This window comes from Zingiber officinale, chromosome 3B (genome assembly GCF_018446385.1).
Source record: "Zingiber officinale cultivar Zhangliang chromosome 3B, Zo_v1.1, whole genome shotgun sequence".
Classification (NCBI taxonomy): Eukaryota; Viridiplantae; Streptophyta; class Magnoliopsida; order Zingiberales; family Zingiberaceae; genus Zingiber; species Zingiber officinale.
This window is the reverse complement of record NC_055991.1, coordinates 6,932,759-6,939,309: the sequence shown is the minus strand read 5'-3', so window position 1 is coordinate 6,939,309 and position 6,551 is coordinate 6,932,759.

The window sequence follows — 6,551 nt, the reverse complement described above, 5'->3', positions numbered from 1 at the left end:
TTCTGCGACGCTGTAATGCTCCTCCGACAATCGACGATCAAGATTTTCTTACTTTCTTTGTTGTTAGTAACATTGTTTGTTAATTATTGTACTTAACTTTTGTAATCATTCGAGCTATTAGTGGATTTCCCAACGAAAACACTCAACGAGTGTGACCGTTGGAGTAAGAGTCGTTGAAGACTCCAAACCAAGTAAAATTTGGCTTTGTTAGCATTATTTTTTATTCTTCCGTTGCGTACCTATTTTTAGTTGCGATTTTTCGACAAATGCTATTCACACCCCCCCCCTCTAGCGTCTTTCCGGTCCTACAAGTGGTATCAGAGCAGGTATCACTCTGAATTGGTGTAACCACCAATCAAGTAAGGGGTGACTTTTAATTTCTTTCCTTTCTCTTTCAATTTTTGAGCTTTTTCAATATAATCCAAACTGGTACAATTACCTCTTTGAAATTTTTTCCCGTTGCAAACTACTCTGAATTGGTGCAACACCAATCGAGTCTTAATATCTTTTTTCTTCTCCCACACTACTAATCTAAGACCTAATTTTGGGATTTCTTTCCTTTTCTTCTTTGTGTGCAAGGTTCATGGCCCAAAACGAAGGATACAACACTGTTTGTCCTCCCCTCTTCAACGGAAACGATTTTTCATACTAAAAAAAGATGATGAAAGTGTACCTAAAGACTGACTTTGACCAATGGTTCAGTGTCATCAAAGGATATAAGGCCCCAGTGGATCACAACACCGGAATTCCAATTGACCTGAAAAATTAGAATCTGGAGATGAAGAAAAAGACCCAGATTGACTTTAAGGCCCTTAATACAATCCAATATAAGCTAACGAAGGAAGAATTGAACCACGTTGGCCCACACAAAAATGCAAAGAAGTTATGGGATAAACTCATAGAACTACACGAGGGAACCAACGACGCAAAGGTAACAAAAAGTGACCTATTTTTAAATAATTTATTTAACATAAGATACAGGAAGGAGAATCTGTCAATCAACTGCACGCGAGGATAACGGACATCCTCAATGGGCTCCATACAATCGACCATCAAATGGAGAATCGAGATTTGATAAGGTATGCTCCAAACGTGTTTCCTTGAAATGCACTGTAGGCATCTATTGTGGATACCTATAAAATCTCAAGGAATTTATCTAAATTAAAACTAGATGAGTTGTTTTGTGAACTTGAATTCCATGAACAGACTAACTCAAAATATGTCAAGAAAGGTATTGCACTCTTTGCAGGTTCTTCAAAATAAATCAAACATAAAAACAAACTAGAACCAGAATCTGAATATGACTCAGAAGACGAATAAGAACAACTCATGAATATGATCAAAAAAATGTTCATAAGAAGAAAGATAATTTCTCGAAGGACCTACAAAAGGTAATCAAATTAAATGACACGAAGGCGAAGATCACATGCTACGGGTGTAAAAAGAAAGAACACTACAAGCAAGAGTGCCCAAAGATGAAAGACGACAAACTCAAAACAACCAGAAGGAAGAAGGCACTTAAGATGACGTGGGATGAATCATCTTTAGAAGAATAGGATGTCGAAGATCAAAAGCATCACAACTACCTCGCACTGATAGCAATCGAATCGGAATCAAAAAGTGAGTTGGGGCAAGACAATGAGTCCGAAGACGAATCAAGCTATGAATCCGCACTCATTTTCGAAGGTTCAAAGGAGGTATATTCTATTTTAACCTCTATTTTTTAAAAAATAATTGCATGTTTGAATAAAAAATTAATTAAACATGAAAAACAAACTGAATCACTTTTAAGGAAAATCAACATCTCAAGAAATAAATTGAAAATAGAAATCCAAATCAAGATATAAAACTTGAGGAGGAAAACACAAATTTAAAAAGTGAAATTAATAAACTTAAAAGATTATTAGAAACTTTCACCACTAGATCAAAAAATTTAAATTTAATTCTTAAAACCCAAAAAGTTGTACCCAATAAGTCCGAGCTCGGATATAAGTTCAGCTCAACAAACAAAACTTTTATATCACTTATAAGACAAAACAAAAACTTGACTAAAGCATGGGTTATGAAAGCGTGCCTAACTATGTAAGTAGTACTCAATCAATTTTATATGCCTAAAAATGAAAATCATTATCTAAAACCAAATCCAACTAAACCTATTAACTCAAAACTAAACCGAAATAAACCTTCAAAGCTAAATTTCAAACTTAAGAATAAAATCAAATTAAATAATTCAAACTTAAATAGAAAAAATAAATTCAAATCAAATAACTTCAAAGCTAATTTAATTATCATCAAGTTTATTTTAACTACAAAAATAGTCGACATAAACCTAGAACCTAAACAAAAAAGTTTAATAATTTAGAGGGAGACTTCAAATTAGTTAGCACCTCCAAAATAATAGGTTACCCGGCATGGTAATTAGGATTAGATCAAAAGGGGATAAAAGTTTAACCTGAAAAATAGTACTGAAGAAGTTTTGGATGATAGTACGTTAGGGAAACTATGTCTATGCATGTCTAGAAAGATATGACTTCGACTTGGTGCATTTGGCTTAGTGAAACTAACTGAAGTTATCCCTTACCAATCCTAGCTGGTTAGACTAAAGTTTTATTATTAAGATCAGTGAATAGGACTATTTGAAAAACCTCGAAGGTGTGGTTACTCTAATAATATTCAGGTGACTCACCATAGCTTAGAAATTTATCTAAAGAATGTATGTTTGTCGAACCCAAATCTAAACTTAAATCTAACACAAGTTAAACCAAACACTTAAATACAACGTAACTCATCTCACAAAATCATAGGATCCCTTTCTGTCTAAAAATTGGACCAGTGAGATGATTAAGGTCTAATTAAAGTAAATAAAATTTAATTCTAATTAATTAATCTAAAATTCAATAATCACTTTTTCGCATGAAGTTTAGATTAATGAGGAGATTGTAAGTACCCTAAGTGGTTGAGCTACAATTCTTATATGAGTTAAACACAAATTAAGTTAGACTTGCAAATCTAATATGTATGTCTAAGTATGCAAGGATTTATGAAAACATATAGGGACCCGATGGCTAAGGAGCATTGAAGACGGCAGAAGATGTAGGCGAGCGAGAAGGATGACACGGGAAGGGAGCCGACATGCTTGGTGCATCCAAGGTACAAGGAACTGCGGAAGAGTACTCTGGTGGAACGAAAAGGACATGGTCCGAGAGACGAGAAGCCGAGAGAAAGTTTGCTTGAGAAAGAAGGTCGAAGTTGGGCTTGAGTGAGCTCAACTTCGGACAATCGAACCATCATCGAACGCACAGGAGAAGAGAATGACCAACTCTATAAGTTGACCATTCCAAGCACCTTGATCATTTTCAGGCGCCTAGACTCTAGGACCTGGATCTATTCTAGGCACCTGAATCAGGTGACCACATTAGAAGCCCGTTGCCAGGGGTGGATTTACGTTAGGGTCCGAGAGGGCCACGACCCCCCAAAAATTTTTAAATAGTATTATTATTATTATATATATATATATATATATTATTTGACCCCATTAGATTTAGTTGTGTATGGTTGGTCTAAGGTAAGATTATGTTTTCTTCAAACACGCTTCTCAAGTTTGAATCTTTATTGGATTGAATTTTAATTTTTTTTTCTCTTTTATATTCCACATTCTAACTAAATATAATTTTTCCTTTATATTTCACATTCTAACTAAATATATAGTAAATTTGGAAATATCATTATAATATAATATATTTAGCTAAATATATAATATTCATGGAAATTTGAAGAGATCATTATAATATAATATATTTAATAATTATTTTCATTATTTAATATTCGGCATCATCATTTAATATATGGTCTCCCCAGATCTAAAATCCTGGATCCGCGCCTGTCCGTTGCCAAAATGGATCAAGTCGGCATCCACGTTAGCAGAATCCAGGTGTTTGGATCGCTTCTAGGCGCTTGGGATGTCTAGAGCCATTGCACAGATTGTTGCCAAGTGGATCAACATCAACCCAATCCAGGCACCCGGATTGCTTCTAAGCGCCTAGAAGGCACCACGTCAGCAAATGGTTAAATCAAATACCAAGGTTATAAAAGGAGGACTAATGTTCAAAGTTCAACACAACACACTCGTTTTAATATCTGTATGATCAATCTTTACTTTCGTCTAGTGCTCAACTACTGTAAGAGTTTCTCTGAATTGTGTTCGAAAAAGGAGATTTTTCGTAGTGTTTTTCTTGTATCTCTTTTCTTTTATGCTAAGTTATTTTTCATATTATATTAATGTGTGTGTCTTCGTTAGCAAGAGAAATAGTATTTTTATAATTGCAGGCAAACTATTCACCCCTCTCCTATAGCGATCCAAACTACTTTTGCCACACCAATATACAGTTCGATTAAAAGTTAAATGAGTTTAGTTCAAATTTGTTTAATATATTTAATTTCAATAACTATTAAGAATTTATTATATCTATAATTTAGGTAGGTGATATAAGGGTATGCAAACTATATATATATATATATATATATATCTTAAAATTTTTAATCACTCTTTTATATACATGCAACAACTTTCTTTCTTCTCCTTTGATTGCATGCAACAATCACTATAGTACTAGTTTTTATGCATGTAACAACTCTCTTATCTCTCCTTTGATTGAATGCAACAATTAACTGGTGCTAATTTTTTTTTTAAAAAACACCACCTTCGTGCTTGTTTTAAAAACTCAACACCAAGGTGTTATTAATATTTAAAAACCACCCAGTACCACCTTGGTGTTGGAAAATCAACATCAAGGTGATGTTGATTTGTAAAAATCAGTACTAAGAGAAAAGTTATTATATGTAGATAAGAGATGGATTAAAATAATTAAATTTGGGCAGCGTTAGATCACTCACGTCAGATGTTGGCCATCGTTGCTCAGCTAAGGGTGTGTATGGTAACATTTATATATATATATAACACTTTTGTAAACGAACATGTTCGTGACCTCACAAATTTAAATATTGTTGAGCTCGAGCTCGACTCAATGATGTTTTCAAGTTTGAAATCAGGCTCAAACTCGGCTCGTTAATTTAATCGAACGATTTTTTTTTTGAATTGAGACCGAATAGCTTACAAACGACTTGATTCATTTACACTTCTAAATAGGAGATAATAATATAAGAATAATATATTAATGTTGCAGCTAAAAACTCACATTGTAGCAGCTACAAGCTATAGTTATTATAACTACTATAATAGCACGAACTTGTCTTTTTCTTACAACTAGTTGATAAGCCTAGGTACCAGGACTCAGTGTGTAATCGAACCAAGTCAAACTGAATAGTAAGAGGCTCGAGCTCGATTCAGTTCATTTTCTCCTAAGCTCGAGGTCGTCTTTAGTTTGATTTGAGCTTTAATTTTTAATCTTGGATTCAATTAGTAATGAAAGTAAATAGCTCGCGAATGACTCAAGTTCGATTCGAAAGAAAATAGTTCGTTTAAAAGTTAAACAAGTTTAGTTCAAGCTCGTTTACGATATTTAATTACTATATATATATATATATATATATTGTTTTGTTATGCTGGTTGACATGCATGGACGCCTCTCACCCGGGGAGGCACCTTCGATCATTGGAGGCGCATACACGCATCGCCCACACACATCGCTCATGCGCATCACCCAACATATCAAATATATATATACACCATAGTGCGCAGGACATCAGCGGCGTTTCTTAAGTTTTTTTTTTTATTTTTTTTATAAAAATTTTGATTAACAAAATTAATTAAAATATTTTTTTTAAGTCTTTACCCTTAAAATTTAAATTTGCTAATCACGTTATAGTATTTAAGTTAATTTTGTTTTAATAATTTTATCCTTAAGTTCAGGTTTCCCAATTAATTTATAATATTTAGTTAAAAAAATTAAAATAAAAAATTTAAACATTTACGGAGTATAATAATGTTTTTATGAGATATATTATTGTATTTGGGAGTTATATAAAAAAATATTAATTTTTTTAATTTAAAATAAAAAAAATAATAATAAAATAAAAATATATCGTAGATATCCTGCAGCACAGTCGTGCACTGTACGACTACGGATGTCAATTTTTCCCACGGGTTCGGAGCCCCGCGGAGAAAATCCGAAATGGGGACGGAGATCCCTGATTTATTAGGGGATGGGGACGAGTTCGGGGATGGGGCGGGTTCGGAGCGGGTACGAGGATATTGTTCACATCCCTGAACCCGTCCCGAAAATAATAATAACAATAATAATAATATAATATTATTTTAAAAATATTAATAATAATATTTAAAAATTTTAAAATATTAATAATAAAATTAATAATAATAATAATAATAATAATAATATAAAATTACTTTTGAGATGAAAGCGGGAATGAAAGTGGAGATGATGATTTGATCCCGATGATTCAGGTTCAGAGAATCCTTGAACTTGAAAAAATGGGATGAGGCGGGGGATGTGGATGACGATAAAATTCAAGGATGAGGATGGGGATGATAAACCCGTCCCCTGCCTTATTACCATCCTTATGTAAGACAAACA